At 49.1% G+C, this 12806-nt stretch overlaps 1 long non-coding RNA gene across 2 annotated transcripts; it reads right to left on the bottom strand.

Moving 5' to 3' along the window:
• Positions 1-2168: 2168 nt before the first annotated feature.
• Positions 2169-10061, bottom strand: LOC148523572 (uncharacterized). 2 transcript variants are annotated; one of them, XR_015878455.1, is made up of 3 exons: positions 9966-10061; positions 8928-9033; positions 2169-2241 (listed from the first exon to the last, which is right to left on the bottom strand). It is a non-coding gene; the product is annotated as an uncharacterized LOC148523572 (long non-coding RNA). The 2 variants fall into 2 exon arrangements; XR_015878454.1 differs by lacking the exon at positions 2169-2241 and adding an exon at positions 3449-3623.
• Between the last annotated feature and the right edge of the window lie 2745 nt (positions 10062-12806).

Here is a 12806-nt window from a genome sequence, read left to right as displayed (position 1 = left end):
ATATTGCAGTCGAATATCAAAAATGGAAAAAAAGCTTATAATTGTGAACAATTTGCCTACAAAAATTGTCTCACTCCTTTTACTTCCTCTTTTTGTTATTTGTCTGTTTACGTGAGCTCTCTAAATAAAGAATTAAAAAAATATATGGGAAACATGTTGAGCTTGTTACATTTTTAATCTTGACAATGTTTTTTTCCATAAACGTGGAGGAGCCGCTCATTGGCTAAGCCCACATGGGTCCCAGCCAATGAGCGACCACTAATGGAAGCCGCCGCTGATTGGCACTAATGATTGCTCAAGCCCGCAGCTGTCATTAGCGATACTGTAACAATATGCTGTAGAGTCTTGTTACAGTGTCTCCGGGTCCCTCTTTGGAATACTGCGGAGAACATTGTGGGACAAAAGGTGAGTATTGGATTTTTTTTTCAGGTAGAACCATTGGATACTTTACGTTGAGAAGGGGACGTGAACATCTGGTAGCAATTAAGTATGTGTGTATGTATGTAAGTAATAAATCTTTATTTTCACAGTGTATGTTGTGGTTCTCCAAGTACCAGCATGCGGGGGAGGCTTGCTGGGAACTGCATTTCTACTGTAAAGACAATGTTGTTAATTAAATTTTTAACACTATACCTACACTATCAATCCGCCACCTACCGCCCAGGGTTGGCGGGGATAGCCCCGGGCTATCAGCCTAGGCCAGGGGTGCCCTGGAGAGAGTGTCCCCTTTAGTGAAGGGGTCCCCAACTCCCCATGGATCGGCCTGGGCTGACTAGCGGTCAGGGCTGATGCTGCGGCTGTGGGCCCGGTGAAAGGGCACCCTTGGCTGTGGCATCAGCCCCCCCACTAGAAAGGGTCCAGTGCTGGTTTTAATTTTAGGGGTAACCCTACGCAAATTTTTTACCCCTATAATTAAAACCAGGACTGGCCCTGCAGCCTGGTGCTGGTACCTAATTTACGGTGGAACCCTACTCGTTTTGTTCCCCGTAATTTTAGGTACCAGGACAGGCTGGCAAGTCCGGGGCTGGTTAATCTTTAACACTACTTAAACAAGTTAAAAGAAAAAAAAAACAATTTGTGTTTGTTTCACCCAAACTCGCAGCTCAGGAGTTGAGTGTTTAAAACTTCTACTTCACAGTGAGTTTGCCACAATCTCACACAAGATTGGAAACTCAAATCTTAGTAAATTTGCGAGTTGCATCTTTTTATCTAAAGTACTTCCGATTTTGGCCGATCGTGAGTTTATTCGAGTTTGCAAACTCACGAGTTTTAACAGTGAAAAAAGAGAACTCACTTCAAACTCACTCGAGTTTGTCTTTAATAAATTTGCGAGATGAAAAAAAGAAAGGAAAGACAATATGTGAGGTTATGTGTGGACTGTGAGAGAGGATGTAATAAGACATGGAAGCTATGAAGGTTATGTGGTCAGTTCTGGAATCTGATCAGCTTGTCTGAAGAGGTGAGTTTTCAGGGAACGCTTGAAGGATTGAAGACTAGAGGTAAGTCTTATTGTGCGTGGTAAGGCACTCCATAGAGTGGGTGCAGCCCGAAGAAAGTCCTGTAACCGTAAATGGGAGCAAGTAATGCGCGGGGATGAGAGACGCAGATCTTGTGTTGAGCGGAGAGGTCGGGTTGGGAGATATTTTGAGATGAGTGAAGAGATGCATGTTGGTGTAATTCGGTTAATGGCCTTATGTGTAAGTAACAGTATTTTGTATTGAATACGGTATAAAACCGGCAACCAATGGAGGGACTGACAGAGCGGGCAGCAGACAATGAACGTTTGGCAAGGAAGATAAGCCTCACGGCTGCATTCATAATGGATTGTAATGGCGATAGCCTGTTTTTGGGAAGACCAGTAAGGAGACTATTGCAATAGTCAATTGCGGAAATAATGAGTGCATGGATTAGAGTTTTTGCAGTGTCTTGTGTGAGATATGGTCGAATTTTGTATATGTTTTTTAGATGTATGTAACATGATTTTGAGACAGATTGAATGTGGGGAACAAAGGACAGTTCAGAATCAAGGATGACACCAAGGCAGCGAGTTTGAGAAATGTTCACATTTTACTATAAATATAAAGTACTAAAAACATAAGTTTAAGTTGAGATGCGGTCACATATTCTGCTCAGAAAAAAATGTGTATTTTCACCTATATTCAGAGTTGGCCACATTGCCCCTATACAGTAATTTGCTTTTGGAAGTAGCCGTCTTCACTATCCTTTGTACCAGTCCTATACCTAGAGAAAGAGATTTGTGTGAAAACAGGTGAATCTTTGCTTATGCTCAACTCTGTCTAACCTACCAAGCTGCATATTATAGCTTGCCACAATGATTTATGTTTAAGACAAAAACATACCATATTTTTTACAATATTTCTCCTTAACCACATACCGATATATCCACAGACATCTATCCTCCGTGCGCTACAAGTCGCGTTACACCTAACACGTGAGCGCTGTGTGACCCGTTAGTTCCAAGCGTATTTCCGTGCAACTTTTCCCCTTAAAGTGCGTATTATTCGCAAAGTGATGCAAATAGGACACACTAGCAGCGTGGGGCACCGAACTGGAGAAGCGTCCTCCCCCCTGCTTTCTTTCTGAGTGCCTTTATGGCTGTACTCGCTGTGCTGCTGCGTCTGTGACAGGCAGGCTGAAGCAGCCAGTGCAGCAGTGTCATGGGCGGGCCTGGAAGGGCGAAAATATGGGGTGGTTCAGGGGTAGACCGAAATAAATTACATTTAAATTCAGGCGGATCGGTGATCTAGCTACTGGGACCACCCATTAGTCAGATCGCTGATCCGCCTGAGTTTTAAATGTCATTTATGTCCGCGGCCGCTCGGTCAGGAGCTGTTCATTGCCAGACATCGCCTGACCCTCAGCGGAAGAGGCTAGTTCATTCCTTGCCTTGTGAAGTTATCTGCAGCACCACTGCCAGCAATAGCATGTAGACCGGCAGTTTACTCCGCAATATGCTGTGCCCAAGAGGAGCAATGGAGGAGCTACCTCAGCTGTGCACCGCAACGCCACGAGGAGGACCTGCCAAACAGTGAGTGAGAGAGAGACAGCTGGCAGATGCCTGCCCCTGATGGAGTTGAGGAGGATGCAAATACTGTATATACAATGCATCCGGAAAGTATTCACAGCGCTTCACTTTTTCCACATTTTGTTATGTTACAGCCTTATTCCAAAATGGAATAAATTAATTTTTGTCCTCAAAATTCTACACGCAATACCCCATAATGACAACGTGTGAAAAGTTTTGTTGCGATTTTTGCAAATTTAATAAAAAAAAACAACTAAGAAATCACATGTACATAAGTAGTCACAGCCTTTGCTCAATACTTTGTTGATGCACCTTTGGCAGCAATTACAGCCTCAAGTCTTTTTGAATATGATGCCACAAGCTTGGTACACCTATCTTTGGGGAGTTTCACCTATTCCTCTTTGCAGCACCTCTCAAGCTCCTTCAGGTTGGATGGGAAGCGTCGGTGCACAGCCATTTTCAGAGATGTTCAATCGGATTCAAGTCTGGGCTCTGGCTGGGCCACTCAGACATTCACAGAGTTGTCCTGAAGACACTACTTTGATATCTTGGCTGTGTGCTTAGGGTCATTGTCCTGCTGAAAGATGAACCGTCGCCACAGTCTGTGGTCAAGAGCGCTCTAGAGCAGGAGGACATTTTATTTCTCTGGAAGGGGCTGGAGGATCCAGCAGCCCACTGAGGACTCTGGATCTGCATTTTACTTTAAAATATACACTTAAAATACATACAAGCACACTTAAAATTAGGGATGTGCAGGCTCGGATAGGTTCGAGTTTGCACGTTGAGTTCGGATTTTTCCCTCCAAAAAAACGGAACTCAGAAAGAGGCAAAACGTCATCTTACATGGACGAACATCATCATTCCTGGACTTTTGTCCAGGAATGATGATGTTCATCCATGTAAGATGACGTTTTGCCTCTTTCTGAGTTCCGTTTTTTTGGAGGGAAAAATCCGAACTCAACGTGCAAACTCGAACCTATCCGAGCCTGCACATCCCTACTTAAAATACATTTAAACCATTTCCAATACAACATGTTAAATATATACATTGAGCCTGTGCCCTGCAACCAGGCTGTTACATACTGCAGCCCAGGCCCTGCTTTCCTGGCTCAGTGCTGCACATACCATTTTAAATACATTTTATGTTTATACTTTATTTTTAAAAGTGTGCTGGTGCTTTTGTTTACTATGTGTCCAGCGTTCAGCGCTGGGCTTCCCTAGCCCGGCACTCTTGCAGCCTGGGCTCAGTGACAGTGGCGTAACTAGGGCAGGGCAAGCGGGGTGCGTGCCCTGGGCGCCGTTGGATCGGTGGTGCGGGGGGGGGGGGCGCCGCCGGCAACGGTACCGGCCCGCCCGCCCTAGTTAGCCAGTGTAGAGCTGACCGCAGTGAGTGCGGTCAGCGCTACACATTTACACAGGACCGGCGCTAGGCTTCCAGCGCCAGTCTTGTGTTGCACAACTGAGCCCGTTCCCTCCCCCTGAGCGCTTGCCCAATAGCACCAGGAGGCGGGCTCAGGCTGTGCATAACACACGCATCGCCGCCAGCGCTGGCAGCGATGCGTGTGTTAAAAAGCAGCCAATGAGTCAGATAGACTCTCATTGACTGCTGCAGCACCCACTGCAAGAGCCGGGCTTCTGTCCGGCTCCTGCAGTGGGTAATGGGACAGACGTCATGACATCATGACGTCTGTCCCATAATGCTGAGCGCGCCAGCCCGGGAGGACTGGCGGGCGCGAATCGGAGCAGCAGCAGCGTCGATTCAGGTAAGTATATTTTTATATATATATATATTTTTTTAACCTATCTGCACTACTGGGGGCACAACAGGGGAGGGGGGTGGCTACTACTGGGGGGACCTCTACTGGGGGTGGGGGCAAAACGGGGGAGGGGTGGCTACTACTGGGGGCAGCATTATTGGGAGGACCTCTACTGGGGGGGCTACTACTGGGGGCACTTAATCGGGAGGGGGAACCTCTACTGGGGACTACTACTTGGGGGGGAACTACCACTGGGGGCATTATAAAAGGGGCCTACTACTAGAGGCACTGCACTGGGGGGACCACTACTGGGGGCAATAATAGGAAGGGCCACTACAGGGGGCACTGGATAGGGGTGATCACTACTGGGTGCCTGCATAAGGGGACCACTACTGGGAAAACTGCATGGGGGGGGGACTACTGCTGGGGGCACTATATAAAGGGCACTGCATAGGGGTGGGGACTACTACTGGGGGCACCATATAAAGGGCACTGCATAAGGGGATGCCGCTACTGGGCGCACTGCATTGTGGGGACTGCTACTGGGGGCACTGCATAAGGGGGAACACTACATGGGGCACTGCATTTGGGGGGGCCACTACTGGGGGTACTGAGTAAGGGGAACTAATTGGGGGCTGTAGAAGGGGGACCACTACTGGGGATACTGTATAAGGGGCACTACTATGGGCCTGCATAAGAGGGACCACAACTGCATACTGGGGGTATTGTATAAGGGGTACTACTGGGGTTAAGGTGCATATGGATAGGAATGTTCAGTGTGAAAATAAAGGGGTGTGTCATGTTGACACGCCCCATTTTTAAGTGACCATGCCCATTTTTTTGCCGCGCGCGCCTTCGGCGCACGCACATCAGGGGGTGTCTCCCTTTTCAAATTTGCCCTGGGCTCCAAATACCCTAGTTACGCCACTGCTCAGTGAGCTTTCCTGCCTGGTTCCCCAGTGCTACCAGCCCCTACTGCATAGCAGCAGCCTCCGGAGCTCCCGGGGCTGGCAGCACCACTGATCCCCGATGCAGCGCACCGGATGTTAGCCTACTGAATGGCTGCCTGCATGGCTGCACGTGGGAACTGGCTTGCCTGGACCTCCCCCCAGTGTGAGGCACTCAATTCTGCTACCCTTTAATGCTAGGGCACCGGGAACTAAGCGTCAGGGCCGGATTAAGGTCTGTGGGAGCCCCTGGGCAACAAATATGTGGGGGCCCCTATTAAATATGGACGATATAGTAGTGCCTCCTGTAGTAATGCCCCCTGTAGCAATGCCCCCAGAAGTAGTGCCCCTATAGTAGTGCCCCAATAGTAATGCCCCAGCAGTAGTTCCCCCAGATGTACTGCCCACAGTAGTGCCCCCAGATGTAGTGCCCGCAGTAGCAATGCCCCCAGAAGTAGTGCCCCCAGATGTAGTTACCCCTGTAGCAGTGCCCCCCGTAGCAATGCCCCCAGATGTATTGCCCCCAGTAGCAATGCCCCCAGATGTAGTGCCCACAGTAGTAGTGGCCCCAGTAGCAATGCCCACAGATGTAGTGACCCATGTAGCAGTGCGCCCAGTAACAATGCCCCAGATGTAGTGCCCCCTGTAGCAGTGCCACCAGTAACAATGCCACCAGATGTAGTGCCCCCAGTAGCAATGCCCCCAGATGTAGTGCCTGCAGTAGCAATGCCCCCAGAAGTAGTGCCCCCAGTAGCAATGCAACCAGATGTAGTGACCCCTGTAGCAGTGCCACCGGTAGCAATGCCCCCAGATGTATTGCCCCCAGTAGCAATGCCCCCAGATGTAGTGCCCACAGTAGTAGTGGCTCCAGTAGCAATGCCCACAGATGTAGTGACCCATGCAGCAGTGCCCCCAGTAACAATGCCCCCAGATGTAGTGCCCCCAGATGTAGTGCCCCCAGTAGCAATGGCCCCAGATGTAGTGCCCCCAGTAGCAATGCCCCCAGATGTAGTGCCCGCAGTAGTGGCCCCAGTAGCAATGGCCCCAAATGTAGTGCCCCCAGTAGTAGTGGCCCCAGTAGCAATGGCCCCAGATGTAGTGTCCCAGTAGCAATGCCCCATATGTAGTGCCCACAGTAGTAGTGGCCCCAGTAGCAATGCCCACAGATGTAGTGCCCCCAGTAGCAATGTCCCCAGATGTAGTGCTCGCAGTAGTAGTGGCCCCAGTAGCAATGCCCCCAGATGTAGTGCCCGCAGTAGTGGCCCCAGTAGTGATGCCCCCAGATGTAGTGCCCCTAGTAGCAATGCCCCCAGATGTAGTGCACCCAGTAGTAATGCCCCCAGATGTAGTGCCCGCAGTAGTAGTGGCCCCAGTAGCAATGCCCCCAGATGTAGTGGCTCCAGTAGCAATGCCCCAAGATGTAGTGCCGCCAGTAGCAATGGCCCCAGATGTAGTGCCCCCAGTAGCAATGCCCCCACTGCCGCCCGCAGCAGTGGCCCCAGTAGCAATGGCCCCAGATGTAGTGCCCCCAGTAGTAATGCCCCCAGATGTAGTGCCTGCAGTAGTGGCTCCAGTAGCAATGGCCCCAGATGTAGTGCCCCCAGTAGCAATGCCCTCAGATGTAGTGCCCCTAGTAGTGAAGCCGCTTATACTGAAAAAAAATAATATAAAAAAACACTATACTTACCTTGAGCCCCGCTCCCACATTCGCGTCCGTCCGACTGGCCGCTCCTCGGAACTACGGGAGAGACATCATGATGTCTCTCCCATTTTGCACTGCGGGATATCGGAAGTCGGAGCTCAGGTGTGAGCTCCAGCCTTTGACTGGCACTCCGAGAAGGGTGCCGGGCGCCCGCTGTTAACAAAATCTCAGCAGGCGTCTGACTAATGAAGCCTCCCTTCAGCGCCGGGGTTAGGTGGACAAGAGGAGGCGGAACTGGTTGTCTCCCGTTCTGGCACACTTTAACCCCTGGTGGGTGTGGGGGCTCTTGATGTGTGGGGGTCCTGGGATGACTGCCCTTTTAATCCGGCCCTGGTCAGCGCCTGTGTGCCACTTAGCCCTGCAGTCCAGGATACTTGTCCCGGCTGCAGCGGCTGCCTGCCTCCCTCCATGCTGTGGAGCTGGGGAGATGTGGAGCACTGGGCAGCTACTTACATCTAGCTCCCAGCAGCAAACTACTACTACGCGCCTGCAGCTACAGGAGCTGGTTTGGGCTGCAAGGCGACTGGTCCTCCATTTCCGCAGCACTTGCATACAGCCCCCAGTGCAGCACACTGGGGGTTAACACATGCTGTGCTGCTGGGCAGGGTCCAGGCTGCGGCAGAACATTGAAATTAATTTAACCACTCGGCACCTAGCGCCGGTAATGCATTTAAAATGGGCGCCTATTGTCCTGTTTTAAAAATGGCGCCGCAGCATGGCGGGTTAACCCCTTCAGTGCCGCTGCCACCATTAGCCACGTGTGGCCAACCTCCGGCCACACTCACCTTACCTGCTGCCTTCTCTGTCCCTCTGATTGGTGGATACTCCAATCAGTGTGCGAAGACATCCCATCCATGTGATGGGTGGATGGCCAGAGCCTTCCACCAATTAGCAGCTTAGCATCATGGCCAGGAGGAAACTACATGTACTGTACTAAACATGACTGCTGCGGCTGGGAGACGGGCATACTGGGGATGTGTAACACAAACGGAGAGGCCGGAGAGCATCCTCTGCCTGTCTCCAAGCCAGCAGGCATGTACTGTATGCAGTGTCCGGCTGCAGGCAGCTGCTGGGATGCCGTCGGTCTAAATACTGGCGCCAGCATCCCAACAACGTCAGGATCCCGGCTCCAGTAACCTGACTGCTGGCATCCTGAAGGTAAGTATCGGGGGTTAGGGAAGAGTTAGATTTAAGGTTAGGCACTAGAGGGAGGGTTAGGCACTAAGGGAGGAGGGTTAGGTTTAGGCTGTGAGGAGGGATGGTTAGGATAGGGGTAAGGGTTAATGTTACTATACTTACATACCGCTGTCAGGATGTCGCTGTCGGTATTCTGACCAGCGGCATCCCCACCACCGGGAAATCATACCCAACCCATGTGAAACATTGCACTAAACCTGTATTACACATTTGGTGAACATTTTTTTCACAGAACCACAAAAAAATCCTATAATATTATAAACCTGTATTATTATTACCTGTATATTGCATGCTTGGTGGAATTGGTGGTGCAGGGCTTGATGGTGGGGTGCTGCTTAAGTAAGTGGATACTCTCCTTTCTGTTATGACCAACAATTTGGGCTCCTAAGAAAGCAATATTGTGACTTAATTCACGCACTGCATTTATGTGAGCATCATGCATTGTGCATGCAGCACTTAATGCACTTGAATGTGAAAAAATTGTGCCGTTTGCGATACCTGCAATCGAATTACGGCAGTTTTTTGGGCCTCTTTGACTGTTGATTATTTATTCAGATTAGTTAGGGTCTAATTAATTCTATGCAACTGCCTATTTAATTGAGTGTTCGCTAGCGTTTGAGTGGCCATTTACTGCCATACAATACAGACTGCACTCATGACAGCTATAAAATAAAGAACATTTGTGTGACCACCATGCAATACAAAGCGCATTTCAGTGACTGCAATACAATATAGAGATCATTTTTGACACTGCCAGACAACACAGAAAGCATTTTTAAGACCCCCATACAACTAAGAGAGCATTTTAGAGAAACCCGAACAAAGCAGAGAATATTTTTGAACTGCATATATCACACAGAGATTTTTTGAGACTGGCATACACCACAAAGCGCATTTATGAGAAAGAATGCCATACACCACAGACAGCATTTTTGAGCAGCCATACAATACAGAATATTATTGAGACCAACACACAATGGGCAGAATGCACAAATGACAGAATTGCGGTCAAACCCCTGAAAATGCAGTTTTCTGGGGATTGACCGCATATCTCATATGCACCAAGCTCCGGAATGCGATACATTCTGGGGCTTGGATGCAGTGGGCAGCGCCATGTCTCAATCCCAGTATTTTTTGGTCTCATGTCTGATTTGCAATTGTGGGGCTGTGAACGGGACTAGAATGGGTAATTGCAGGAAGTGGGAGTGAATGCAGGTATGCAGTAGGCATGCAGTCGCAAAGGAAATTCAGTAAGGGCATGTTCTGGGCATGTAATCTCAAGTTAATACAAACATGGCCACCAAAAAGTCTCATACTTGCGTCAGCTCTCATCCGGATTTCAATGTAAAGTTGATAGTGATGACTGTGAATCTGCCAATGATGACTGTATCCCATTGGTCACAAATGCATGAAAAAGGAAGAGCAAGGATTAATAAAAAACTGTATACAGCAAGTAACCCTCATTTTTCAGAAATAATGATACAATTGGGGAAGTATTGAAATAATAATAAAAATATTATATTTGTATCTGCTTAATGGGGCAATTCAGATGATCAATGCCACCCAGGTGTTTATTAGCTGCACAGCGTGGCCATTTACCGCTCATTGGTCTGGCTTCTATGATGTACGCAGCCGCGTCTGTGTCTATTGACAGCCGCCAATCTGCTACTTTATGCAAATGCCGCTACAAAGCCCTTCCCTGGTGTACAGCCATGCTTCTGAGACACCCCGTCAGCGCCCATAAGCGCTGAAATACTGATTGGTACGTCTTCAGATGCACCATCGTTTACAGCATAGAAACTTTCACCATCCCAATGGCGAGTGCAGTTTCCCCGTCTGAGTATGGCTTCCTATGTGAGCGTTTAGGCGTCCGAGTACATGACCACTTTCACTGACACGTCCCAGACACTCTCATAACATGCCCATAAGACATGCCATCTCCGTGCGTGTGCTAAGCTATCTCCCTGTCACCGCCCAGGAATGACCACTATATTTTCAAGACATTTGTGAGACCTTGTGTCTCCCGTGTGCTTCCAGTGCATCTCCGACCCTGTACGCACACTATCTGGACGCTTGCTCAGTACAACATATACACAGGCACAGAAAAATAAAATCACTCCACTGTGTCTGACATCGGCAGTGCGGGCCACTCAAAGTTCACCCCATTGTGTGCTGCTATTTTTAGCATTTTCCGTGCAGTCAGTGACTCAACGCCACCAGTCACCATCCAGACTTATCTCAGCCAGATACGACAAGGGGAGGGAGTCACAGCTTCAGATTTAAAGATTTAAGGAAGTGACTTTTTACAAAATTGCAACTTGCATTTGTACTTGTATCTGACTCTGAATAAGGATTTCTTACTTCCTGTTTTCACTAAAATACTATTTGTAAAATTATTATAATTAAAAAAAAAAAATCCTCTGTAAGTTTTTATTCCTCTGCAGTTGCCATTTTAGGAGGAGGTGCTTCTGTATAACAGGGCAAATAGAGTTACTAATAGGTTGTGGGTCAGCTGAGTCATACAGGGGGGCTGGGTCAGTAACGTGATAGCATCTCTAATGACTTTGGAGTGGCTTTTTGTACTGCATCAAGGGCCTGATTCAGACCCGTTCGCTAGGCTGCGTTCGCACGTAGCCTGCCGATGTTTGCAATTTGCACATGCGTACAAGATGCAGTGCTCATGCGAGAACCAGTCAATGCGATCGGGAAGCGGTCACACCCTGTACATAGACGGTCCGCTAGCATGAGTGATGGGACATGCCGTTTTTGGGTGGTGACAGGGGGTGGTTGCTGGTAACAGGGGTGTGGTGGTGTGAACTCAGACGTGTCTGTGCGTCTGAACGCCGTTTCAGGGGCGTGTATAATTAAGACACATCGTCAGCATACACGTCACATGGCTGAATTAAACACAGCAGCACTCGTAGTGCTTGCTTTAGGGTATGGTCAGCCACAAGTGCTGCGTATGGGTCCGATGTCAGTCGATGTTACCGATGTTTAATACACTTCCTGGAGATGATGTGTATGACTAAGGGAAAGTGGGTGTCTTGTGTCAGGTTGGTATGCGTCTAAATACATACCACGATCGCATGGCAAGACATAGTGGGCGTGCTTATGTCTTGCTAGCGATCATGGGATTTGCATACTTTTTCAGCTGACAGCTGCATGCGAACGCCGCCTAGCGAACGGGTCTGAATCAGGCCCCAAGTTCCATTAGGACTCTGTGCTAGAGATGTGGGTGGGGACCTTTACCTGTCTGTATTGAGTGGGGAGAGAATTCCTTACATCTTAACAGATGCAGAGGGCAATGTCAGGTTAAGACAAATGTAAATATGGGTATTCATCTCAGACCAGGGCCGTAGCTAGGGATGTATGCGCGATGCCGCCACGCAGGGCCCTGTGGGCAGCACCATCACTGCCCCACAGTCCTGCATCTGACTAGTAGGGTGCCTAGAACCAGAATCTCTGCTGTGATGCTGCCCGAAGCATCCTTAGGATGCTCCAGACATGGACACCGCAGCCTATATAGCACTGCTGTTCTTCCGGGCGCTGGCGGCCCCGCCCCTCTCGGCATGACGTTATTCGCTTAGAAGCTAGTCGACACAGGGCGCTGTAACACCCAGTTATGCCGCTGTCTGTGACAACTGTAAGAGGTATATCAGCTGTGCAAAGACTGGCTCTATGATCACGAGGTTAGTCTCAGAAAAGCTGCCGCCCACCCCATAGATAACTGAAATATGCGTAAATTAATTTTAGTGGGAATCCCTAGTCAAATAGGGTCCGATTCTGAGTCGGACTGAGACGTGGCTGTGTCTTATGTTAATGCCGCGGACGAATTTCGCAAATACTGAGACGTCCACTTGCAGGGTTTTGCGGTGGTGCATTTCCGTCTCGGGGTGTCTTTAGATGCACAGTGAAAACTTGCACCAGACCTATGCCAGGTGCAGTTTCTTCATCTGATCATGGCATTGTGTATAAGTGGCTGTGCATCTTTTGACGCATCTGCTTTCAGAGACATACCAATGACACGCCCGCATCTGCTTAGGAAACCCCCAGGAATGCCCACTGAATTCCACAGAACCTGCGTCCAAATCTGTTCTGCATCTCTGTGTGTTGCCAATAGGGAGACATGCGCTGTACGACAGCAACATATGCACAGA

The sequence above is a fragment of the Taudactylus pleione genome, unplaced genomic scaffold (assembly GCF_031769625.1).
Source record: "Taudactylus pleione unplaced genomic scaffold, aTauple2 ptg000130l, whole genome shotgun sequence".
In the NCBI taxonomy this organism is placed as follows: domain Eukaryota; kingdom Metazoa; phylum Chordata; class Amphibia; order Anura; family Myobatrachidae; genus Taudactylus; species Taudactylus pleione.
The sequence above is the reverse complement of the archived record's forward strand: the minus strand, read 5'-3'. Positions and strand labels throughout refer to the sequence as shown.